The sequence below is a fragment of the Rhinoraja longicauda genome, chromosome 7 (assembly GCF_053455715.1).
Source record: "Rhinoraja longicauda isolate Sanriku21f chromosome 7, sRhiLon1.1, whole genome shotgun sequence".
In the NCBI taxonomy this organism is placed as follows: Eukaryota; Metazoa; Chordata; class Chondrichthyes; order Rajiformes; family Arhynchobatidae; genus Rhinoraja; species Rhinoraja longicauda.
Window position 1 is genome coordinate 26,977,487 of NC_135959.1, and position 27,437 is coordinate 27,004,923.

Consider the following 27,437-nt stretch of genomic DNA (forward strand, 5'->3'; position numbering starts at 1 on the left):
CTTACAGCGCATTAGACCCGGGTTCAATCCCAACTATGGGTGCTGTCTATATGGAGTTTGTACGTCCTCCCTGTGACCACTTGGGTTTTCTCCGCTTTCCTCCCACACTCTAAAGACGTACAGTTTCGTAGGTAATCGGCTTCGGTAAAAAATTGTAAATTGTCCCTAGTGTGTCTGATAGGTCTAGCGTACAAGGTGATTGCTCGTTGGCACGGACTCTGCCTCCCACTCCATACACTTCCTCCCCTCACCCCGCACTTCCTCACCCTCCCCGCACTTCCTCCCCTCCCCTTCTCCCCGCCCTCCCCTCCTCCTCTCCCCCCTCCTCCTCTCCCCACACTTCCTAACCCCCTCCCCACACTTCCTCCCCTCCCCCTCTCCCCGCCCTTCCCCACCCCACACTTCCTACCCCCTCTCCCCACACTTCCTCCCCTCTCCCCACACTTCCTCCCCTCTCCCCACACTTCCTCCCCTCTCCCCACACTCCCTCACCCTCTCCCCACACTTCCTACCCCCCTCCCCTCTCCCCACACTTCCTACCCCCCTCCCAACACTTCCTACCCCCTCTCCTCTCCCCACACTCCCTCCCCCTCCCCACACTCCCTCCCCCTCTCCCCACACTTCCTCCCTTCCCCCTCCTCCCTCACCCTCTCCCCACACTTCCTCCCTTCCTCCTCTCCCCGCCCTCCCTCACCCTCTCCATACACCTCCTCCCCCTCTCCCCGCCCTCCCTCACCCTCTCCCCACCCTCCCTCACCCTCTCCCCACACTTCCTCCCCACCTCCCCACACTTCCCCACCTCCCCACACTTCCTCCCCTCCCCCTCTCCCCGCCCTCCCTCACCCTCTCCCCACACTTCCTCCCCCTCTCCCCACACTTCCTCCCCTCCCCCCGCCCTCCCTCACCCTCTCCCCACACTTCCTCCCCTCCCTCGCCTCCTCCCCATCTCCCTTTAGTGAAGGGCCGATTTCTGCACTGCATCTCTAAACTAAACTAAAATGTTGTTCTTTGATTTGCCCCAATAGCTACGAAATATTAAAATGAACACTCAATGTATCATCTCAGAACGGCTGCATTCTTTAATCGGCATGAGACACCAGTCATGCATGTCGGTTTGGTGAAGAGAAGAATTGACTGTGACAGATAAAAGGTCATCTTGTGCATCGGAGCGTACACTAACTAACTGGGAGATCAGAGGCTGAGACTGCGTACAGGACTGGTGCATCCTGATCTCATCCTGCACATCAGCACTGCGGCGGCAGAACGCCGACCTTTACCGTGTCTTCAGCAAACCACATCTGCACAGTCCCCGAAACAGCTGGCAGGCTGACCTCAGGCACTGCACTGACACACAGAGAGAAAGGCGGAGACTGACTTGAGCCACAGGTGCAGGGGACTGCAGTGTGACACAGAAAGCAGGGACACATTCGGAGCAGATTAGCACTCGGGTAGAGGGAGGAGAGCTCAGGGGAGGACGCTGGCTGTGGGGGAGGACTCTGCCTCCGTTCAGTGCTCTTGAAGACGACCAAACACAAATAAGCAATTATGTCAACATTGCCACAGAGCTGCCTTCACGAGTTGACGAGCCTGTTGCAAGAGGAGGCAGACACGAGGGAGGGGTGAGAGAGAGAGAGTGGCGGTGAGAGAGAGAGAGGCGGTGAGAGAGAGAGAGGCGGTGAAAGAGAGGGTGGGTGGGGTCTGAGGAGAGAGAGAGGGAAGGGGTGAGGGGTGTAGGGAGGGAGGAGAAAGTGCAGAGAAAGTGCAAAGAGAGTGAGATACTGGCCTACAAACTGGCCTTGCCTTGGCGACACATTTTTGGGACGGCTCTTCCGGGTGGGGGTGGGGGGGGGGGGATTTTAAGGACGCTCTCGAAGTTCTGTCCGGACCATCAGTTGCCACAACATCGGTGGCGGACCTGTATTTAGGATTCTGCTTTGCTGCATGGAATGTTTCACTGTGCACAGTGATGTAACAAAGACTAAATACCATAGGTGGCACTCCAAGATTCCCTGGGATACATGTTGACACTCACACTTTTATTCATGAAATAAAGATATTAGTCTTCAACATGACGATGATTGAGGCGCATGAATTAAAGCCACAAAAACAAGTTTTGGCTCAGCAGGTGAGCTCAGTGTCCTTGCTCTTCTCAACTCTGCACCTCATCAAAATCAGACAGAAGGAAGGAATATTTCAGACAGCAGATAATGTCGTAAAACAATCTAGTTTTGACTATTTCCAACATTATTCCAGCAGCCGCAACTTTCACCGTGTAAAACTGCCCATAAATCAGCATTAATTAGCACTAGTTGGAAGCCCAAACACTAAGGTAGCAGCAATGTAAGAAAATAACTACAGATGCTGGTACCAATCGAAGGTATTTATTCACAAAATGCTGGAGTAACTCAGCAGGTCAGGCAGCATCTCAGGAGAGAAGGGATGGGTGACATTTCGGGTCGAGACCAGCAATGATCGCTGTGGGGATTCTCCAGAAGGAAATCTGGGCAGCATTCAAATGCAGGAATCTCCTTTTGGCTCCTAGGATGCGATGAGGGGGGGTGCTCACTATATGGTGACTGAGCAAAAAAGCTGTGGCACTGATATGACTTTAGAGATAGAGCACGGAAACAGGCCCTTCAGCCCACCGAGTTCGCGCCGACCAGCAATCACCTCGTACATCAACGCTATCCTACGCGTCAGGGAAAATTTAGAATTTACAATTTCACCAAAGTCAAGTAACCTACAAACCTGTACGTCTTCCGAGTGTGGGAGGAAATCGGAGCTCCCAGAGAAAACCCACGTGGTCACAGAAAGAATGTGCAAACTCCACACAAACAGCACCCGTAGTCAGGATCGAACCTGGGCCTCTAGCACCTTAAGGCAGCAATTCTGCCGCCGGACCATTGTGCCACCCTTTCCAGAAACTTTCCAGAATGCAACATTAAAAGCAAAACCACCTAATGTTGCAAAGAAATGCCTTCTTGCCTAATAGGAACCACCCTATCATCAACTAGAGTGGTGCTGAGCTACCATCTACCTCATTAGATAGAGCCCTTAAGGATAGCGGAGTCAGGGGGTACGGGGCGAAGGCAGGAAAGGGGTACTAATTGAGAATGATCAGCCATGACCACATTGAATGGCGGTGCTGGCTCGAAGGGCCGAATGGCCTCCTCCTGCACCTATTGTCTCAGACTATCTTTAATCGGACTAAGCATTACTCCCTTTATCCTGTATCTGTACACTGTGGACGCTTCAATTGTAATCATGTATAATCTATCCGCTGACTGGATGGCATGTAACAAAAAAAGCCTTTCACTGTACCTCAGTACACGTGACAATAAATTAAGATAACTAACTAAAGGAGGCAAGCATTCACTGTGTTCCATTTCTCGACACTAGTCTGAGATATTGGCTTCATGTTAACGGGCTGCGAACATGATGTAATAACAATCACATTTTATCACTTGTGGAATTCAAAAGCAATTGAAACAATGCAAAACATCCTGCAGGCACTAAACGTTATTAATCAGTCTTCATCAATTAGATCAATATTTAGCAGTTGTCTTTGATCTTTGCGTATGCCATCAAGAGTGCATCCCATTCTTAACCTTGCCCCATTTCCAATGCTGAGAATAATAACCATGTCATCAGTTAACCCACCCGACTTTAGTATCGTTTACTGCTGTGGATAAAACCAAGAGTGAAATGTTTATTATCTCACTCCATGTCTTGGCCAGAAGGGCAGTACCTTCAGTGACAGGTCAAACTGTTTGTTGAGAGCAGTGCAAACAGCTCCTCAACAGTCAGCAGAACACACATATCAGGTGGCAACAGAAAGAAAACAGCCTCACCAAAGATTCTAGCTGCGTCCTGGCAATCTCGAGTGCTAGGTTCCAGCTGCTCTTTGGAAAAATCTACCGGGCGAAAAAGACTACAGGATAAACCATCCAGAATAAGGTGGTACATCATATTTAGCATTTAGCAATCACGGGTATTGGGCAGCAATGATAAAGAAAAAATAATAAGAATAGTGCACCAACCTCTTCGGAGTAAAAATTAAGACTTGTGTTTATATCCGCAACTTTCTTGCATAATCGATTATGTGAGATTCCTATCTACTTGCACTCTTTCAGTGAGTGCAAGCAGATGAGGCTCTTTTCACTGCTCGACTGGAATTTCAACAACAACTTCCTTTTATACGAAAAAATAAGATTTGCCTTAATTGACAAACCTGAGTTATTTTTTAAAATATGGTCTCCATTTATTGAATTTTTAGAAAAGTAAATGGGTTTGGCACAGGACTAAAATAAAAATTTTAAATTAAAAGTTGAAACTTGAGTTAAGGGTTGGATGTACAACTGTGGTTATTGTCTCCCGGATCTACTCCCTTTAATTTTTATAGTTATATCTTTTTTTTAATCCTCTTATTCTCTCTTCCCAATAGTTTATAGTTTTTTGTTTTTTTTCCTTTCTTCTTTATTTTTTATTTTCTCTCTTTAAAAATTTAAAAATTGAAGCTATGTAAGAACTCTAACAAATGTGTCTTTTATTTCTATTTGTACATATGCTTTTCAAAAATAAAAAATAAATAAAAAAACAATACAACAAATTCACCCGAGACACATCACAAGAGCATCAATGAAAACTGGGCATTGGGCTGTATAAGATATTAGTTTAGTTTACTACGTGTACAGAGGTACAGTAGGCTTTTTGTTGCATGCTAATCAGTTAGCGGAAAGACTACACATGATTACAATCAAGCAGTCCACAGTGTACAGATACATAATAAAAGGAATAACATTTAGCACAAGGCAAAGTCCAGTAAAGTCCAATTAAAGATAGGCCTAGGGTCTACAGTGAGATCAATAGTAGCCCAGGACCACTCTCTGGTTGTTGATAGGATGATTCAGTGGCCTAATAGCAGCTGGGAGGAAACTCTTCCTGAATCTGGAGGTGTGCATTTTCACACTTCTGTACCTCTTGCCCGAGATTGCACAATGGAGAAGAGGGAGTGGCCAGGATGCAGCTCATCCTTGATTATGCTACTGGCCTTGCCAAGGCAGCGTAAAGTGTAGATGGAGTCAATGGAAGGGAGGTTGGCTTGTGCGATGGTCTGGAATGCGTCCACAATTCCCTGCAATTGTTTGTGTTCCCAAACCGCGCTGTGATGCATCCTGATAAATAAGCCATGGATTAAACGCTTAGTCCAAGTGTCAGAGGGGCAAGGGGAGTCTTAGAGGAGGAAAGCGAGGATGGTTTACGAAAGGAATTCCAGAGCTTATGGCCCTCACAGCTGATAGCATAGCCAGCAAATGTCAATTCACTAAGTGATGGGCAAAAGGTCAGAATGGGAGGAGTACAGATTTCTCAATTAGGTTATTTGTTCAGAGGAGAAAAGTTTACAAGAATGATCCCAGGAATGAGTGGGTTATCACATGATGAGCATTTGAGCACACTGGGCCTATATTCGCTGGAGTTTGGAAGAATGAGGGGGAACCTCATTGAAACGTACAGAATAGTGAAAGGCTTGGATAGAGTGGATGTGGAGATGATGTTTCCACTAGTGGGAGAGTCTAGAACTAGAGGCCATAGTCTCAGAATTAAAGGACATTCTTTTAGGAAGGAGATGAGGAGGAATTTCTTTTGTCAGAGGGTGGTGAATCTGTGGAATTCATTGCCACAGAAGGCTGTGGAGGCAAAGTCATATTTAAGGCAAAGATGGATAGATTCTTGTTTAGGACGGGCGTCAGAAGTTATGGGGAGAAGGCAGGAGAATGGGGTTAGGAGGAAGAGATAGATCAGCCACGATTGAATGGCGGAGTAGACTTGATGGTCCGAATGGCCTAATTCTACTCCGATCTCTTATGATCGCTTATGAGAACACAGAGACAGAGAGAGAGAGAGAGAGCGAGAGAGAGCGAGAGAGAGAGAGAGAGAGAGAGAGAGGATGGTGGAGGGTGCGTCAGTCCCTTGCTTCTGTTTTTCTCTCCCTAAACCTTGACACCTCCCTCTCTCTCCCTCTTTAAAGTGGTCTGCTGAATAAACCTCTGATCTAGGTATTTTCGTAACTCTCAGGATAGCAGCATCATTTAAGGTCTAGAATATAGGGACAACATAAAAGCAGGGATATTATGCTGAGGCTTTATAGGGCACTGGTTAGACTGCATTTGGAGTATTGTGAGCAGTTTTGGGCCCTATAACTGAAGAGGGATGCACTGGCATTGGAAAGACCCCTGCAGAGGTTTATGAGAATGATCCTGGGGATGATTGGGTTAACGTAGGATGAGCCTTTGACGGTTCTGGCCCAGCATTAGCTAGAGTTTAAAAAGATGAGGGGGGGGATCTCATATAAACCTCCTGAATAATGAAAGGCCTGGATCAAGTGGATGTGGAGAGGATGTTTCCACTAGTGGGAGATTCTAGGGCCAGAGTACATCGTCTCTCACAGAATAAAAGGACGTACCTTTATAAAGGAGTTGAGGAGGAATTTCTTTAGTCAGAGTGTTGCGAATTTGTGGAATTCATTGCCACAAACGGCTGTGGAGGCTAAGTCATTGGGTATTTTTAAAGCAGAGATTGACAGGTACTTGATTGGTAACGGTGTCAAAGGTTACAGGGAGAAGGCAGGAGAATGGGTTTGAAAGGCAAAGATCAGTCAGCCATGATTGAATGTTGGAGTAGACTCAATGGGCCGAATGGCCTCATTCTGCTCCTGTGACTTATGAAGGTTCTTCGAACAATTAAGAATGCTGACGGTATCTAAAGGGTTGCCACCAATAAAATGATTAAAAACAAAGGAGTCATCCTACCCACAGGGACCGCGACACATCTTGCAGGGCCGCAGCCTCACATTGCCAGACCTGGGATCAATTAAAATATTCAGTGTTATCAGTCTTTGGAGTTTGCACGTTCTCCCTGCGATCATATGGGTTTCCTGTGGAAATTCCAGTTTCCCCTCTCATCTCAAAGACGTACAGGATGGTAGGTTGTGTAGAATGGAACTCAGATGCTGGTTTATGTCAAAGATGGACACAATGTACTGGAGTAACTCAGCGGGTCAGGCAGCATCTCTGGAGAAAAAGGATGGGTGACGTTTTGGGCCGGGACTCTTCTTCAGATTGAAAGTTGCTGGACCCAATTTGTTCTCATTATGGGGTCCACCCTTCCTTGGTCATCTGTTGCCGGCCCCGATTTGTTCTGGCCTTATCATATCTCCAGTTTCCCCCACCTCCGTCCACTTTCAGTTTGAAGGATTCCAACCGAAAACGACACCCACCCTTTTTCTCCAGAGATACTGCTTGACCCGTTGAGTTACTCTAATTCTTTGTCTATCTTCAGGATGGTAGGTTAATTGGCCACCAAATTGCCCCTCATGTGCAGCTGAGTGGTAGGATGTGGGAGAAATTCAGTTTGGTTTATTGTCATGTGTATACAATGAAAAGCTTTTTGGTGCGTGCTATCCAGTAAGCAGAAAGACGATACATAATTACTGTATGCCTGAAATGTCACCCATTCCTTCTATCCACAGATGCTGCCTGACCCACGGAGTTACTCCAGCATTTTGTGTCTAACTTATGACGGGAAAATTGCTGTACAATTGACAGTGATTTGTAGTACTTTCTCACTTTGCCCAAGTAAAGCTGGCACAATTCCAAAAGTTTTTTTTCCCTTCACTTTCCACGTTATTCCTATGCCATGCAAAAGAGTCCAAGCAGGCCCTTTGGTCTATCAATAAAAAAAAATCAGATCTGCAACCCCATGATCCACTCTGGTCCAACACTGTGAAGGCAGGACCTGCAGATGCTGGTTTACACCTGAGATAGACATAAAATGCTGGATTATCTCAGTGGGACAGGCAGCATCTCCGGAGAGAAGGAATGGGTGATGTTTCAGGTCGAGACCCTTCTTCAGATTTCCTGCTATTGCCATTGAATTTAACAACTCCACGTTAAGTTTGGTCATTGAAAGCAACACCTTTATTAGTTTTGTTTAGAGATACAGCGTGGGAACAGGCCCTTTGGCCCACGCTGACCAATAATCACCCATACACGAGTTCTATCCTACACTCTTGTGTGACAATTTACGGAAGTCAATTAACCAACAAACCTGTACGTCTTTGGAATGTGGGAGGAAACCAGAGCAAACCCATGTAGTCACAAGGAGAACGTGCGAACTTCATACAGACAGCACCCATAGTCAGGATCGAACGCAGGTCTCTGACGCTGTGATAGTAACTCTACCACTGCACCACTGTGCCACCCATTGAGCCCATATTTTCAGCTCATTTCAACACAGCAGCGATGAGTGACCTGCAAAAATATGAAGAACATCCACACTGCACTTGGCCTACCAATAAACAAAGGCCGACCTGTCGCCACTTCCCAATATAGAGCCCTCTTTCAGGCTGCCTCCCTGTTCAGTTTCAGGTCAGTTCAGTTTAGATTATTGTTATGTGCAATGAGGTACAGCGAAAAGCTTTTTGTGTGTGCTAAACAGTCAGCTGGAAGACAATACAATCGATCCATTTACAGTATTTCGATACATGATACGGGAATAACGTTTAGTGCAAGGTAAAGCCAGCAAAGTCTGATCAAGGATAGTCCTCCGATGGTCATCAAAAAGGTAGATAGTTCAGCATCGCTCCCTGGTACTGGTGTAACTCTGGCATGGAGATGTCTCCTGCACCCATTGGAATAAGGTCTGGGAACTAATGGAAGTGAAGAACAAATTCCTCGCAATTGTTAGAATAGATCTGTTTTGCTGCAACTTCAGTGAACAGATTTGGAATGGATTTTGGATTATTGGAGCCAAATAATTTGTGTTAGGCCTTTTTGAGAGGGGGCCAAGTGCAGTAAATATTACAGGCTGTTGAAAACTGTCCCATACCCAAACATGAGGGAATGAAACAATTCCAAACAGCAAATGGGTAAGCTCCAATGATATGTATGCATGCATTAAATAAACAAAGAATGCATGTTTGGCTGAGGCAGAAAATCTGTATTGTGAATTCCTACATTTCTATGATGTTTGTTTTCCGAATACCTGCAAGGTGCTCTACAAGCCGTCTATATTCACCACATAGGGCATCAGTCACCTCAAAACCCAGAGAGCTGGACTGGCAGCAAGCCATCTATGATCCTAACAAACTGCCTGTGAAGAAGAAACATCTTCACTCACCATATGCGTGTCCCTAGATCCCCTTTCTCGCAGCTCCAAATCCTGACCAGTCACTTTGTCAACCAAATGGCTTATTCTCCCCTACCCGGTAATCAGGTTCTCCAAGCATTTCACCATTCTCCACCAATTAATTCATCCAATCTGAGTTCCATCAATGTGATTTTTTTTTCTTTCCCTTTCCAGTGAAACAAAAAGGCTACAGATTAACCCACGGTACAGTCATATCACATCATATCATATATCTACAGCCGGAAACAGGCCTTTTCGGCCCTCCAAGTCCGTGCCGCCCAGTGATCCCCGTACATTAACACTATCCTACACCCACTAGGGACAATTTTTACATTTACCCAGCCAATTAACCTACATACCTGTACGTCTTTGGAGTGTGGGAGGAAACCGAAGATCTCGGAGAAAACCCACGCAGGTCACGGGGAGAACGTACAAACTCCTTACAGTGCAGCACCCGTAGTCAGGATCGAACCTGTGTCTCCGGCGCTGCATTCGCTGTAAAGCAGCAACTCTACTGCTGCGCTACCGTGCCGCCAATAGTTCTAAATGTAATGCAAATAGTTCTGAATGAAAGCATACATCTTGGTACATTTTGCCACTGTCCTAACATTAAAAGTGGCTTCACAATCATTCATTAAGTTTGTTGTCAACACTGGAGTTGGAGTGAGGCGAGTGACTCACATCAAAGAATCAACTGAACAGCAAACAAGTTCAATTTACTCAAAAACAGTTTTTTTAATTAAAAAGAGCAAAGAAACTAACCATGTCAACTTCGTCCAGTTAAAGCAGGGCTTTAAATCCAGAAAATTGCAATAAGTGGAGAATAAACAGCGACGTGTAAACTCTGTGCAAAGTAATCAATCACAATTACAGGTAACAGTGTGGATGCCAAAGATAGACACAAAATGTTGGAATAAATCTAGCGGGCCAGGCAGCATCACTGGAGAAAAGGAATATGCGACATTTCTGGTCGAGACCCTTCTTCAGACTGAGAGTCAGGGTGAGAGGGCCACAAAATACTGGAGTAACTTAGCGGGACAGGCAGCATCTCTGAAGAACAAGGACAGGTATTGTTCCACCAAGTTTAATTGACAGGGAATTGATCACATAGGCTGGCTGTTTCATCGACTCCATGTGCAGCCATCTTTTAAAGTTGCCCCAAATGTCTTGGGTGGAAATATGATCGCACGGTATGATATTGCACCATATAAAGTGGAAGGGTTTGAATCTTCCCCTGCATTCGTTTACCAGACATGGGCAATTCAAGCGTGGTGTTTCAATTGTTCTTTGGACAATAAAAAAGAAAAGAAAAGATAGACACAAAATGCAGGAGTAACTCAGCAGATCAGGCTTTGGAATAAATTAACATCCGCTGTTCCTTGTTTCTACATTCTAAACACAAAAGTAATCTGGGCTCCAGCCCCAGATCATAACACTGTGATTCACCATGTTAACCCCTTCCCCAAATGCAGCTTAGAAAGGTCAGGAAGGAACTGCAGATGCTGGTTTACACTGAAGGTAGGCACAAAGTGCTGGAGTAACTCAGCGGGTCAGGCAGCATCCCTGGAGAAAAGGAATAGACTGAAGAAGGGTCTCAACCCAAAACGTCACCTATTCCTTTTCTCCAGAGATGCTGCCTGACTCGCTGAGTTACTTCAGCACTTAGTGGGTATCTTCAACAAGCACTTGCTAAGCTGCAGATAGACACAAAGATTTCCTTAATGCCGACACTTAGAGATTATTTTAACCTAAACTGATAGATGGGAAACTCATCTGATCACATGGTTTCCTGGTCAGGCATCTCAATGAATACTTCCCTCTGCCAAGCCCATCAGAAAGAGAAGGGCTGCAAAGGTCAATCTCAGCAATTGCCAAACTGGGTGGTTAGGTTAATGTGTGGGAAGGAACTGCAGATGCTGGTTTATACCGAAGATAGACACAAAATGCTGGAGTAACTCAGCAGCTCAGGCAGCATCTCTGGTGAAAAGGAGTAGGTGATGTTTCGGGTCTGAATAAGGATTCCAACCTGAAACCTTCCATTCCTTTTCTCCAGAGATGCTGCCTGACCCGCTGAGTTACTCCAGCACTTTGTGTCTACCTTCAGTGTAAACCAGCATCTGCAGTTCCTTCCTGACCTTTCTAAGCTGCATTTGGAGAAGGGGTTAACATGTTGAATCACAGTGTTATGATCTGGGGCTGGAGCCCAGATTACTTTTGTTTTTAGAATGTAGAAACAAGGAACAGATCAGATTAATCGTGCTCGGTCAGATTAATCGTGCTCCTCCATTGTCCTTTGCAGTCCTGGATGATGAAATGATTTATAGCTGAGCAGGTCCGTGGCATAACCAGAAGATCAACTGCTTCATTGTGCCAGAGAAACGGGCTTAGACTTCACCTTGGATGCTTCCTGTGTGGGGTTTGCATGTTATCCATGACAGTGTGGGTTCAATTTTGTCTTTAGACTTTACTTAGACTTCAAAGATACTGCGCAGAAACAGGCCCTTCAGCCCACTGAGTCCGTGCCGACCAGCAATCACCCCGTACACTAGCACTATCCCACACTCTAGTGACAATTTACAATTTTACCAAAGCCAATTAAGTTACAAACCTGTATGTCTTTGGAGTGAGGGAGGAAACCAGAGCACCCGGTGAAAACACATAGTCACGGGGAGAATGTATGAACTCCATACAAACAGCACCAATAGTCAAGATCGAACCCGGGTCTCTAGCACAGTAAGGCCGCTGCTCAACTGCTGCGCCACTCTGCCACCCAGTTTCTCCCGCACATCCAAAGGACATGTGGGTTGGTAGTTTAATCAGCCACTGTAAATGGTCCCTGCCGTGTAGGTGAGTGGTAGAACCTGGAGGGGGTAGTTAACAAGAAAATGGGGAGAATAAAAATGGGATCAGTGTAGGATTATGGTTGAAAAAAGGAACTGCAGATGCTAGTTTACCAAGAAAAAGTAACTCAGCAGGTCAGATAGTATTGCTGGAAAACACAAAATGGTGAAATTTCAGGTCCGGACCCTTCTTCAAACTGGCAACATTTTGGTTTTTGGGACTCAGTCTGAAAAAGAGTCCCAACTCAAAATGGCACCTATCCATGTTCTCCAGGGATGCTGCCTGACCTGCTGAGTTACTCCAGCACTTTGTGTCTTTATTCGTAGGATTATTGTTAGTAGGTGGTTGAAGACTTGGTGGGCTGAAAGGCCTGTTTCTACTCTGTATCACTTTGTGATTATCTAATTGAGGGTGACTGGTACACATGTGGAACTGCTACCATAGTATGGACCCTGCTGGAGAGGAAGGAAGAATATCAGGGATAAAAAGGAAATTCCTCAGCACAGTCAACAAGTTAGTCTAGTGTGTACATAATTGTGTTTGGGTTTAGTTCCTCAGGACAGCAAACAAAGCTGCTGAAACATACTATGCATTGTAAAAGCAGCCCCCAGAGATCTCACTGGGAGATCACTAGTGCTGAATCCACTGATGTTCTTCTTCCTGCCAGTATTTGCTGCAAATAATCCTTGGCACCTCTGCTTTGTTCTGGGACTGCCTCTGGGCATTCCTGGTTTCTCAATAAATCAGGAATTCTTCCATCCCACGATGGAATTCAGACAGGAATGAAGTAGCCACAGTTCTGCACCATCTGTAGAAACTGTGCTCTCTTGACTCAATTCCCCGCTTCAAAAGTATCAGCGCTTCTAACACTGATCCCTGGGGAACGTTACTCGATACATTCATCCAGTGTGGAGAATAAAAAGTAACCATTCAATGTCATTCTCAGTTTTCATTACCTTGGTCAATTCTGTGGACTTCACTGTCATTGGCCTTCTAATTCCATGGGGTCCAAAGGGGATTGGCAGGCAGAAGATAGGACTGTTCGCTGAACATTTTCAACTTTGTCAGTGCCAGAAACATGATGACACTTGTGTACTGCCTAGGTAAGGTCTGCTATATAATAATAATAATAATAATGCATTACATTTATATAGCGCTTTTCATATACTCAAAGACGCTTTACAGGGATTTAGAGAACATAGGGAAGTGAATAAATAGATAAATAAGTAAACGAACAGAGAAAGGAGACAGAAGGTGAGGTGACCTTCAGTGGTTGAAGGCAGTACTGAACAGGTGAGACTTCAGTGATGTTTTGAATGTGGTGAGTGTGGAGGAGTCTCTTTACCAGGTGATTTTACCAGGTCGTTATGCAAAACAAAGCATTTCACTGTACCTAGGTACACGTGACAATAAAGTATCATTGAATTGAATCATTGAATTGAAAGATAGTGCTGGCATTTCCATTATTCCTGCACCAATTTAGGACCTCGTATGGACACCAATTTTCACTTGAGCTCGGCCAACCTTTGAAGAATTTACTGTGCAGCATTTGTTAAAACCGCTTATAATTTCTCTACCTTCCTCTGTAACATAACATCGACAATACCCGCTATTGATTTAGCATTAGGGCGGCACGGTGGTGCAGCGGTACAGTTGCAGCCTTACAGAGTTTGCAGCTCGGAGACCAGGGTTCGATCCAGACTATGGGTGCTGTCTGTATGGAGGTTGAATGTCCTCCCCGTGACCGCGTGGGTTTTCTCCGAAATCTTCAGTTTCCTCCCACACTCAAAAGACCTACAGGTATGTAGATTAATCTGCTTGGTGTAATTATAAATTGTCCCGTGTGTGTGTGTGTGTGTGTGTGTGTTAGGATAGTGTTAATGTGCGGGGATCACTGGTCGGTATGGACTCAGTGGGGCAAAGGGCCAGTTTCCATGCTGTGTCTCTAAACTAAACTTTAAAAAAATTAATGCACATAGTTTAAGGCAGAAAACACCATCTACGCAAGCATGATGTATCCTTGTGTGAACAGAAGTGCCTGGTCCAATTTCCATTGCAATCATTTCCCACTTTGAAAAAATAAAATCAATTTTCATTCATGCAGCTCACAACCTAATTGCATATTATTTTTGGACATGAGTGAAATCTTCGTACGGTGGTGAGGTAAAGGTTACAATTTTAATTAAAAGCTTGCATCTCAAGGATAATTTCTGTTCAAGCATTGTACATAGTCCTCTTAATTATATGCAAGTCTTGTGCCAGTTCTTGGTGGGGTTACTGGATGGAATACAATGGACAGTCAGAATTTGCACACTTGGCTCCCTGGATGTGGGGTGGGAGGGCTGACATTAATACAAATCAACTCAAACCAGTCAAATTGTTGAACTCTATGCTGCCCAATAGTAGAGTTACTCAAAAGACAATTATGAACATAGTAATTGCTGGAAAAAAGTGCAGCAAGTGACCAAACACAGAATCCGTTATTATAAAGTCCAGATGATTGAGTACTAGGCCTACATCCAAATAGGTACAAAGGTATAGACACAAAATGCTGGAGTAACTCAGCGGGCCAGGCAGCATCTCTGGAGAAAAGGAATAGGTGACGTTTCGGGTCAAAATCCTTCTTCAGATTGAAGAAGAAATATCACCTATTCCTTTTCTCCAGAGATGCTGCCTCCACCTATCTTAGGTATAAACCAGCATCTGCAGTTTTTCCCTAGACAACAGGTACAAGGTATAGTGGTTCATAAATCATAGGAGCAGAATTAGGCCATTCAGCTCATCAAGTCTACTCCATCATTCAAACATGCCTGATCTATTGTGGTAACAAAGAACTGCAAATACTGGTTTATAACAAGGATGGACATTCCAGCACTTTGTGTCTATCTTTCAATGATCTATCTTTCCCTCTTAACCCCATTCCCCATAACATTTGACACCCTAACTAATCAAGAACCAGCTCCGATTTGACCTGTACCTTTTTGTACCTCTAGTTTCCCTTTCCCCTGACTCTCAGTCAGAAGGTCTCAACCCGAAGGGTCGCCTATTCCTTTTCTCCAGAGATGCTGCCTGATCCGCTGAGTTACTCCAGCATATAGTGTCTATCTTCAGTGTAAACCAGCATCTGCAGTTCCTTCCCACACACTAATTGTCAATCTCCACTTTAAAAATATCCAATGACTTGGCCTCCACAACCATCTGTGGCATTCTGAGAAGGATAAGGGAAACAAAACAGTCTGTTTCGCCTGGTAAAAGGTGTCATTTCCATTAGGAAAGCACAACGTCTCATTGCCAGCAATGAGCTAATCAATGGAGCTCCTATGTGCAACAAGAAATGCTAAAGGAATGGACTTGGCTTGACAGCAATTTTAAAAAAATACTTATTTTATTAATAGGTCTTCTAAATATCCACAACAGTAAATAAAAAATAACTTGGGTGGCAGAAATGACTTTGGACCTTTAAGCACGACTCCACCCAAACTAATCCCCTGTTTGGTGGTCTACCAACCCAGACCCAACCCAGACCCAACCCATAAATGTTGACACCTCTTTAAAGTGAGTTGAGCAGGAAACTCCCCCACTCTCGAGTCACATTGACATGTGCATCCAAATAAAGAACTTTGCTGATATTCTCTCCTGCCGGGAACAAAACCTCCAACCTTCCCACTAAAATGAGGGCAGAATTGCTTATATTATTATAATCATTATAATAATAAATATTATTTCAGAGCAAGTGCAAGATGGCAAGATTCCTTTGCCTGTTCGTCCTCGGTCTGCAAAAATCTGCAGCCAAGGAAGGGAAGGGAAGCTTATCGCAGGAATGAGTAAATTTGTAGAAAAATCAGTCAAGGTTTCAAGTAAAAAATTCGTAACTCCTATCTGGAAATCTAACACTCCAGCACTGCAGCTTCCTGCCTGAGCTCTGGATTCCTCGTGAAACAAAGGAGTCTGTTATTTCACATGGGTTCCAAACCCAACCCCAGTTCAACTTAACTAGTCAACTCTGGGTGTGTTTGACATTTGACCTGACATTTGCCTTCCCCTCCCCCAAGATGGCAATTTCCATCTGTAAAGCAACTGTTATGTTTTCTGTCCAAGCTGGTTTCAAAATTCTCAAACAAAGCAAGATCACTGTAGCAAAAACGAACTAATGCGTAAAGTATGTTTTAATTTGGACCTTTTTTTTTCATTCCCAAGAGCTGTCACATGATTTCAATTTTATAAAATGTAGACACTAACTGGAACTACTTTTGGTCAGTAATTATATGAGATAGGGATCGACCAGCTCAGGCAATCTCCCACCATACTCTGACATCTTATCTTTGAAAAGCACATTAGACCACAGCCGACAGATGAAACTCCGGACAGGTGATAGTATCTGGAAATCTTTTCACAGATTTTAAGACTAAATTGTATCATACAAATGCACAACAAGCAGTGGGCTGTTATAATCAAGTGTGCACAGACCCACCCCCTTGTACACACCCTCTGCCCTCCTGCAAAGCAGATCAACAACCATACCACAGCATCCAACGCTCATAAACAGATATTTAATGCTGCCTCCTTTTATAACAGCCGCGACTTAAGTATGTTTCAACATTCCTGCATTGACAAAAATGCCCGTGTCCACATAAAACATCGAAATAAAAAGGTGATTGAGAGCACCAGTATGTGTTTTCATTCTATGCTCTAAACCTCTGCCTTCCTTGTGCGTTCAGGAGGTGAGAGGAGTGTGTGATTATGTGTACGTACAGTCACTCCCCCCTTATGTATAGCTTTGTTGCGGCCAACTCTACATTAGCAAGGTAGTGATCAGAAGGTGAGAAGGTCAGGCTTTGCACCGCGAGGCGCTTTAAAACCCCAGCTTACAGAGTCGTGCGTGAGCAAAGGGCGGTATTAGGCAGGGCAAGGTTATAACAGCGAATATGAAAACCATAGAGTTTCTGCTCACATGGCAACGTAGCTTTAACACAGTTTGATGCCACCGGAGTACAGCACTCCTATTTCGCTTTCAGCATTCCTCGGCTGTGAAGCGGCGATTCCTCGGACCGAACAAGCTGCCCTCTGTCCACCAGTCTCTGAAAGTGCCCACTGTCAGTTCCAGGCAAGACCCCAAAATCCAACACAGCACCTCCAAGGGTTCCCAGCTCTGCTTCGACCAGAAACACTGCTTATCAATTGACAGACCCACGTCTTTGCTGATGATTACGATATGTAACACTGAAGTTGTCTCTCTCTCCCTCCCTCTCTCCTTCTCTCTCTTTCGCTTTCTCACTGGCACTCCCACATCTGCACCCCTCCTGATTCCACTCTGCAGCCCAGCAAACAAAAATGCATTCAAGCCATTGAGATTTCTGATCGCCCGCTGCAAAGAACTGCTAGGAAAACAAACCAAGGCACCAGTCAAACCCGAGCTCCCACATTTGCCACTGCCCTTCGGTGGTGAACCAGTCCAACACAAAGAATGGAAAGAAAGAATAATGATAAAGCGCTGACCTGGTGAAAGGCTGCAGAGGAGAAATATTTCCTTCCCTTATACAGTCTCTTCTCTCTCAGCTGCTGCCTGCAGGAAATGAATGGGGGCGCACAGAAGACTGTTGTACTTGCAAATGACTTACCGGAGTCACATGATCCGGTTAATGTGGGGTGGGAGAGTGGGTGGAGGCTTCATAAACAACAGAGGACAATATACCCTAAGCCTAACAAGCATGCATCGAATTACACAGGGGCCCCTTTGTAGGAGGTTTCCGAGTAGCCCAATCAGCGTACAACATTAAGGGACCGCGGGCTTCCAGCAGGAGCTCCCTGTTATTTTTATTTATATCTCCACGCAGACACGCACACACATACGCATTAAAACCAGGCAGGTCAAACACAGAGACGACACAAGTTTGTATATATTACACATATAAATAGATGCACGTACAAAAAGAAAAGGATGCATTTCATTAGTATATGTTAAAAAAAAAACATCCATTTCCATCCCAATATTTGAACAGCTGGCAATGCATTTCCTTGTTTCGGTATCAAATCCTTCAAAAGTGACATTAGTTACAGGACATATTAAATTTTTAGCGAGATCTCTTTTTTTTTCCATGACCCCCCTTTCGCCTCCTCTTTTGCAAAGAGCCTCCCACAACCCTATGTGGCCGCAGCTCAAAGTCAAAAATACCCTTCACAGTCTGCGAACTCCCTGTTTAGCAGAGCCATGTGTAAGTATTTAGAATGAGGTTAAACTAGGTGGCTGGGGATCTAAAAAGACCGTAAACCGTCCTGTTATCCTGACTGCGTTTAAAATATACCTGCTTATATACTCACAACATTCTTTCTCTGAGTTGCATTACGTCAGACAGTACATACCCACATGGCACTGTTTAATATTAAAAGATAAAATAAGCAGAGCACACTTAAACGCCACCTTTACAACGTTGTTCCAATTGAAGAAGCAAAAGCTATAATAATTCATGCAAAAAATACCTTTAAATGATTGTTGTCCACACGTTCTGTGCGTCTGGGAAGATATTAACCCTTTCCTGAAGAAGAGGGTGGAGCTGCTTAGATTTTGCTATTGGTATTGGTTTAATATTTCGTGTGTACTGAGATACAGTTGTGCATGCTATGCAGTCAAATCATGCCAGACACGACGACAATCCTACCATACACGAGTGCACAAGTCGTGCAAAAGAAGTTGAGTCTCACTCCGAACATTCCCTCTTCTCCCCTCTCCCCTCAGGCAAGAGGTACACAAGTGTGAAAACGCACACCGCCAGATTCAGGGACAGGTTTTTCCCAGCTGTTGTCTGGCAACTGAACCATTACCAACTACAGAGCGGTCCTGAGCTACCATCTACCTCATTCGAGACCCTCAGGCTATCTTTAATGATATTTTTCTGGAGTTTATCTTTTACTAACCATTATTCCCTTTATCTGGACATTGTGGGCAGCTTGATTATAATCATGTGCAGTCTTTTGCTGACTGGAGGGGATGCAACAAAAAAGCTATTCCCTGTACCTCGGTACACATGACAATAAACTAAATTAAATGAAAATGGAAACAGAGTGCAGAAGATGCTGTTGCTGCCACGGAGAGTGCAGATTTTAAGTGTAAAGAGCCTTGGGAGACAGACACAAAGTGTTGGTCAACAGGTTGTGTGAGTGGGCGGATACATGGCAGATGCAGTTTAATGTAGATAAGTGTGAGGTTATTCACTTTGGAAGTAAGAACAGAAAGGCAGATTATTATCTGAATGGTGTCAAGTTAGGAAGAGGGGATGTTCAACGAGATCTGGGTGTCCTAGTGCACCAGTCACTGAAAGGAAGCATGCAGGTACAGCAGGCAGTGAAGAAAGCCAATGGAATGTTGGCCTTCATAACAAGAGGAGTTGAGTATAGGAGCAAAGAGGTCCTTCTACAGTTGTACCGGGCCCTGGTGAGACCGCACCTGGAGTACTGTGTGCAGTTTTGGTCTCCAAATTTGAGGAAGGATATTCTTGCTATTGAGGGCGTGCAGCGTAGGTTCACTAGGTTAATTCCCGGAATGGCGGGACTGTCGTATGTTGAAAGGCTGGAGCAATTAGGTTTGTATACACTGGAATTTAGAAGGATGAGGGGGGATCTTATTGAAACATATAAGATAATTAGGAGATTGGACACATTAGAGGCAGGAAACATGTTCCCAATGTTGGGGGAGTCCAGAACAAGGGGCCACAGTTTAAGAATAAGGGGTAGGCCATTTAGAAAGGAGATGAGGAAGAACTTTTTCAGTCAGAGAGTGGTGAAGGTGTGGAATTCTCTGCCTCAGAAGGCAGTGGAGGCCAGTTCGTTGGATGCTTTCAAGAGAGAGCTGGATAGAGCTCTTAAGGATAGCGGAGTGAGGGGGTATGGGGAGAAGGCAGGAATGGGGTACTGATTGAGAGTGATCAGCCATGATCGCATTGAATGGCGGTGCTGGCTCGAAGGGCTGAATGGCCTACTCATGCACCTATTGTCTATTGTCTATTGTCAGGCAGCATCTCTGGAGAAAAGGCACAGGTGACATTTTGGGTCGGAAACATTCATCAGACTGAAGAAGGGTTCCGACCAGAAACATCGCCTGTTCCTTTTCTCCAGAGATGCTGCCTGACCTGCTGACTTTGTGTCCATCTTCTATAAAAAGCAGTGTCTGCAGTTCCTTCCTGCACCAAGCTGTTTGGGAGGTCAGGGATTCATCCTGAGCATATGTGAAATCCTTTCCAAAAAAAGCAGGTGAGGGGAAAAAAACAGGAGTTGGCTGGGGAAATGGAAGGTTGCCAGGGATTAGTGTCGTTTTCTGACTTGCTGCTGCAAAGGAAGGGAAGGGACAGGCCTCCACATCAGCTCTGACATATTTCCTCCTCCTCCTCTGCCCTGTGAAGCGACAAGCTCACCAAATTGCGCTCGGTCTCAGGCTGACTAAAGTGGCACCAACAAGAACTGGAGGTGGCAAATTGAGGTTAGGAAATTCTCACAGCACATTGGTGGGGGTGGGGAGGGCTGGTGATGTCAGCGGAGTGGGTGGTGCAGATCTTCACCTCAATTATAGCGTGGAAGCGATGGTGGTACGGCTGCAATGCACAAAGCTGCAGCTTTCATTCATGGCAAAAACCTTATTATATAAATTCAAAATGTGCCCGTGTATTGCTGGAAGCATTGATCAAAGACAGCGCAAGCGCAGTGGAACCAAAGCAGGTTTCTCTTGCACTTGTCAACACACATCGTTCGGTGGCTGTAGAACTGTCAATATTTCCATGCCTTAAGCACTGTTGGTATTTTAATCTGCTTAACCGGCACCAGGCAGGAAGCTCACTACATTTGTCTATTATTTAGGTCTATATTGAGATAACAATATTTGTTAGCACACACATTAATTTAAGTAACCCGTTTGTAACCAATTTTAGAATTGTAAATGTGCTTTAAGGTTTCCAGGCATTTAGCTGAAATAAGCACAATAAGATTCACTAAAGGTTATGTACTTTGACACAATGGCCAGTGGACATTGGAACTGTCAAGGTTCTTAGATGTTGGAAGGTAATTATACATTTTGTTTCCTTTGTAGCCCTGCAGTGCACACAAAATGAAGCTGGCACGACTGTCTGCATCGAGCCATTTGTAGTGGGGACTTCATAAAAAATTGCTCTTTGCTCGTCCTATTGTCCTTGAGTTTGATTTAATTATATTTGTGTACAATATTATCTATGTTCCACTTATTGTACTTGAGTTTGACTTAAGAAGAAGGGGTCTCAACCTGAAACGTCACCTATTCCTTCTCTCCAGAGATGCTTCCTGACCCGCTGAGTTGCTCCAGCCTATTGTGCCTATCTTTTGAGTTTGACTTAATTGTATTTATGTACAGTATTATAGACAATAGACAATAGCCAATAGGTACAGGACAATAGCCAATAGGTGCAGGAAATTCTCACAGCACATCGGTAGGGGTGGGGAGGGCTGGTGATGCCAGCGGAGTGGGTGGTGCAGATTCGGCCCTTCGAGCCAGCACTGCCATTCAATGTGATCATGGCTGATCATTCGTTCCTGCCTTCTCCCCATACCCCCTGACTCTGCTATCATTAAGAGCTCTATGTAGCTCTCTTTTGAAAGCATCCAGAAAATTGGCCTCCACTGCCTTCTGAGGCAGAGAATTCCACAGATTTACAACTCTCTGAGTGAGAATTTTTTCCCTCATCTCCATTCTAAATGGCCTACCCTTTATTCTTAAACTGTGGCCCCTGGTTCTGGACTCGCCCAACATTGGGAACATATTTCCTGCCTCTAACGTGTCCAATCCCTTAATAATTCTATATGTTTCAAAAGATCCCCTCTCATCCTAAATTCCAGTGTATGCAAGCCTAGTCGCTCCAGTCTTTCAACATACGACAGTCCCGCCATTACGGTAATTAATCTAGTGAACCTACGCTGCACTTCCTCAATAGCAAGAATGTCCTTCCTCAAATTTGGAGAACAAAACTGCACACAGTACTCCAGGTGCGGTCTCACTAGGGCCCTGTACAACTGCAGAAGGACCTCTTTGCTCCTATACTCAACTGCTCTTGTCACTGCTTTACAGCGAATGCAGCGCCGGAGACTCAGGTTCGATCCTGACTACGGGTGCTGCACTGTAAGGAGTTTGTACGTTCTCCCCGTGACCTGCGTGGGTTTTCTCCGAGATCTTCGGTTTCCTCCCACACTCCAAAGACGTACAGGCATGTAGGTTATTTGGCTGGGTAAATGTAAAAAAAAATTGTCCCTAGTGGGTGTAGGATAGTGTTAATGTATGGGGATCGCTGGGCGGCACGGACTTGGTGGGCCGAAAAGGCCTGTTTCCGGCTGTATATATATGATATGATATGATAACGGCCAACGTGCCATTAGCTTTCTTCACTGCCTGCTGTACCTGCATGCTAACTTTAAGTGACTGATGAACAAGGACACCCAGATCCCTTTGTACTTCCCCATTTCCTAACTTGACACCATTCAGATAATAATCTGCCTTCCCATTCTTACCACCAAAGTGGATAATCTCACATTTATCCACATTAAACTGCATCTGCCATGCATCTGCCCACTCGCCCAATCTGTCCAAGTTACCCTGCATCCTCATAGCTTCCTCCTCACAGTTCACACTACCACCCAGCTTTGTGTCATCCACAAATTTGCTAATGTTACTTTTAATCCCTTCATCTAAGTCATTAATGTATATTGTAAATAGCTGCGGTCCCAGCACCGAGCCTTGCGGTACCCCGCAAGGGGTATTATTATCTATGCTCTACCTATTGTACTTGAGTCTGACTTATTTATGTACAGTATTATCTGATCTTATTGGATATCATGCAAAACAAAGCTTATCACAGTACCTCAGCACAGGTAACAATAATAAACCTAAACCTAATTGAGATTCTGCTTCTACTGGAACAGCCAGACTGAATTGTTCCCTGGCAGATTAATAGCTAATATATTTTCAGTTGTTTAATAGTCTGTCAAATTTCGGGATGTTTTAACCATTATCCCATTCTATGGTTTCGTGAGAAAGTTACATTTAAATGTTTCCCCCCTTAGGGCATATGTTTTCCCCCCTTATCAACTTGCACAGTGTACAGATTAATATACGGAACCACGAAGAACTAATAAAATATATGTAGGAAGGAACTGCAGATGCTGGTTTATACCGAAGGTTATCACAACATGTTGGAGTAACTCAGCAGGTCAGGCAGCATCTCTGGAGAAAAAGAATAGGTGCCGTTTTGGGATGGAGCCCTTCCTCAAGAGCCCTTTCTCCAGAGATGCTGCATGACCCATTGAGTTACTTCAATACTCTGTGTCTATCTTCCCTAAACAAAATGTTAGGCTTCCTTCAGCACCTTCTTAGACTGTACCCATACACACAATGATACAGAAGGGATCATTGTAGTTACATCACACAAATTTACATTTGTTTCAATGGAAGATATAAAATCAACACTGTGGTAAAAAGTGCTGGAAACCTGTTCTTTAGTGACTATAACTAGCATTAACTTTCACTGTCGGAGGTAAGTACATTAGGGATTTAGTAGGTGAGTCGCCCTCAGTCTGATTGGAAACCAGCAAACATTGTGGAAACCCTGGACTATGAAAGGTGTAGTATATGATCCTGTACATGGATGCATGCCTTTGCCTAGTTCTCAGTACTCACTCCCCAGATGCTACTCTGTCCCTTTCCCCCCAACCATCTTCCTATTTCCCCAGTCCCTTCTCCACTCCCCTTTTCAGCTGTCGCCCCCTCTAACCCCCATATTCCTTCCCCAGCCCCTCCTCCCCTTCTTCCTCTCCTTCACTCTATCCTCCGTCCTCGGCTGTCCCATCCCTCTCTCTGCCCTTCCACCTCTTCCCTCCTGCTCCTCTCCTCTACTCTCTCGCCCACCCTCACCCTGCTCTCCTTCCCCTCCCCCCTGCCTTATTTTGTGATATCCCAATTCTCAGGTTGCTTGCCAGGGTGAGGCTGCACCACCCAGGACTTTGGTCCAAGCGGAGACCACCCCATCTTCCCAAGCTTCACTGGAAAAAAACTCTGGATGCTCCAACTGCTCATCCAATGCCAGTTAGCATTTGCAGTGTGCAGTCTCCCAGCGCCCGACAAACATGGGTGGTGGCTACAGAGAAGATCGTTTTGTGGGTACAGTGAGGGAGAAGTGGAGATGAACAGTGTCTTCAGCTGAACCTACTTCCACATGTGCCAAACTGCTTGGGAATCACTTTGGATTTTTGACCCTTAGTTTAAGAACTGGGTCAAAAATGGGAAATAAATCAATTCAAGATTTGGGGCAGCACGTTGGCGCAGCGGTAGAGTTACTTCCTCACAGAGCCAGAGATCCGGGTTCAATCTTCAATATGGGTGCTGTCTGTGCGGAGTTTGTACATTCTCTCTGTGACAGCATAGGTTGTCCCCTGGTGCTCCATTTTCCTCCCACACTCCAAAGACGTGCAAGCTTGTAGGTTAATTGAAATTCTGGAAAAAATGTAAATTATTCCGAGTGTGTAGTATAGTGCTAATGTAAGGGGGTGATAGATGATTGGCGTGGGCTCAGCAGGCCGAAAGGCCTATTTCTAACTTAACTAAACAAAACTATTCCATTAATGCTGCAACATGTAATATCTTGCAATTTTATTTTTGCTAGTTGTTCAATGTGAACATGCAGGAAAATATAAACATCAGTCAATGAAGATTTGAAAAGGAATTCTTGAATAATACTAATTTATTCAATGATTGTATCAATGTTTAAGTCACCCCACCTTCAATGCCTCTTGCCCAAATACACAAAAGTAGGTTTATACAACAGTTAATTTGTATTATGAAAGAATTGTAGATCAATATTTTCGAGGCTCCAAAAAAGATTTCCAAGCATGTTAGGAGAAACGTCAGATTACATCTATTGGTGAGGTTTAAAAAGGAAATACTATGGAGTGATCATGTCGAGTACTGTAAGGTTCTGAAGATGGCCTCTAGGTTTACTCTTTCCTGTTGGAATTTTCTTCTGGAGGTCCTCTATTCAATGCAGGCACCAAAATATATATTTTGATATATCCATTATAGATGAGGATCTCACTAGGGTCTCATCAATATCCCGCAACTCCGCTCTTGCTCCCCCTCCCCCTATTCATAACAAGGACAGAGTCCCCCTTGTCCTCACCTTCCACCCCATCAGCCGTCGCATACAACATATTATCCTCCAACATTTCCTCATCCTCCAACAGGATCCCACTACTGGCCACATCTTCCCATTTCCACCCTTTTCTGCTTTCCGCAGAGACCGTTCCTTCCGAAACTCCCTGGTCCTCTCGTCCATTCCCACCCAAACCACTCCCTTCCCAGGTACTTTCCCCTGCAACCGCAGGAGATGCAACACTTGTCCCTTTACCTTCCCCCTCGACTCCATCCAAGGACCCAAACAGTCTTTCCAGGTGAGGCAGAGGTTCACCTACACCTCTTCCAAATTCATCTATTGTATCCGCTGTTCCAGGTGTCAACGTCTCTTCTTCGCAAAACCAAGCGCAGGCTGGGCGATCGTTTCGCTGAACACCTTCGCTCAGTCCGTCTTAACCAATCTGGTCTCCCGGTGATTCAGCACTTCTATTCCCCCTCCCATTCCCAATCTGACCTTTCTGTCCTGGGCCTCCTCCATCGTCAGAGTGATGCCCAGCGCAAATTGGAGGAACAGCACCTCAATTTGCTTGGATAGTTTACATCCCAACGGTATGAACATTGACTTGTCTAACTTTAGATAGACCCTGCTTTCCCTCTTTATCCCCTCTCCCTTCCCAGTTCTCCCACTAGTCTTCCTGACTCCGACTACATCCTATCTTTGTCCCGCCCCCTCCCCTGACATCAGTCTGAAGAAGGGTCTCAACCTGAAACGTCAACCATTCCTTCTTTCCAGAGATGCTGCCTGACCCGTTAAGTTGCTCCAGCTTTTTGTGTCTACCAAAATATTCAATGTGGTCTCAGGAGGAACATTCATGCTGGAGTGAATGAGAATGCGGAACTCACAAGGAGTACTAGAGGTAAGATGCATTGAGGGGGCATTTGTGAGGATGAAGGGTGAATGTTATGCTGAGCACATTCAATGAGGAAAAATCCAAATATGGTTAAGTGAAGCATTAACACTAATGCAGCTAGTTGGACAGAAAATGGCTTTTGCTTTTGTTGTATAGTCTACATAATTGCATCTTTCTTTATCTGGGCCTTTAGAAACAATTTGCATGGTGCTTGGTCTTTCTTTCCTTGGGCAATGTGCAGGTGTAACATAGTGATTAGCTGTTACCCTCTTTCATGCTAATACAAAGTGTTAATTTAATCACATTATCCAGCTGGGAGGATTTACCATTGCATCCTGGAATCCTGGAATTGTAATTAGCCCCTTAAACTGTTCATACTGCCTATAATCTTGACACTACCACAGCACCTAAGAGAATTCCTAATACAAAACCTGAATATGTAATGACATTTGATTTCAGGCAACTTCAATGGTGGGAAGTCAGTAGCTGTGATGGACTGGGTGGTGCATATCACTCTCTGTATTCTCCTTCGTTGCTGAGCAAACTTATTCCTGGATAAATGGATACGCCAGTGGTGGCTGGGGAATGATCAATTTTCCATTTGGGAAATATTATCTTGGAGTTGGTTGAACACAATGAATAAGTGAATCTTTATGCACCCAACCATTTAATTTTATAAAACTTTCGAAGATTTGGAGGCCAGCACTTTTTGAAAGCATTACTGCTCTTTCCTAACATAAAATCTCACCAAGCCTCGAAGGCCAACAACAGAGAAGAGAAATCGATCCAAAATGGCGGCCAACAAAAGCTTTTCACTGTACCTCGGTACACGTGACAATAAGATAAACTAAACTAAACTAATCATTCTATTTATCTCCAGCATAGGGGTGTACATGACTTCAATAAGATTGCTTGCCTGTACTCATAAATTTCTTTGGTCCTGTGACATGAATCAGGGCCACATTGGATTATCAGATTATCAGTCTGAAGAAGTTACTCCAGCATTTTGTGTCTACCTTGGATTATCAGAAGGTATCACAAAAAGCTGGAGTAACTCAGCGGATCAGGCAGCATCTCAGGAGAGAAGGAATGGGTGACGTTTCGGGTTGAGACCCTTCTTCAGACTGATGTCAGGGGAGGGGGTTGGACAAAGAAAGGATTATCAGAATATCATTTCACTCTAGGGACATTGATTTGAATAAATCCAACTTCCCCATGGTAAATATAGCTGAGAAGAGTTTAGTTTCTAATGTGGCAACTATGAGAGTAGAAATATAGGAGTGAATTTGTAATCTGACTCAGTCAGGCCTGAGGGATAACTGGTTAAGCAAATGAGAAGGAAGATGTGACAAAGATAATGAGCCCTT

General features: G+C 44.7%; 1 protein-coding gene across 10 annotated transcripts in view; it reads right to left on the minus strand.

The window, feature by feature from the left end:
* LOC144595154 (Krueppel-like factor 12) overlaps positions 1-18,589 on the minus strand; it is a 229,059-nt gene extending 210,470 nt beyond the window's left edge. For 3 of the 10 annotated variants that reach the window (XM_078402287.1, XM_078402280.1, XM_078402285.1), the window contains exon 1: positions 17,524-17,610. The gene's annotated coding sequence lies outside the window, so the exon portion shown is untranslated. Of the gene's footprint in view, positions 1-9,630; positions 9,676-16,978; positions 17,129-17,523; positions 17,648-18,387; positions 18,475-18,504 lie in introns of those variants that run through there. The other 7 variants (XM_078402288.1, XM_078402282.1, XM_078402284.1 and 4 more) reach the window with 6 other exon arrangements.
* Between the last annotated feature and the right edge of the window lie 8,848 nt (positions 18,590-27,437).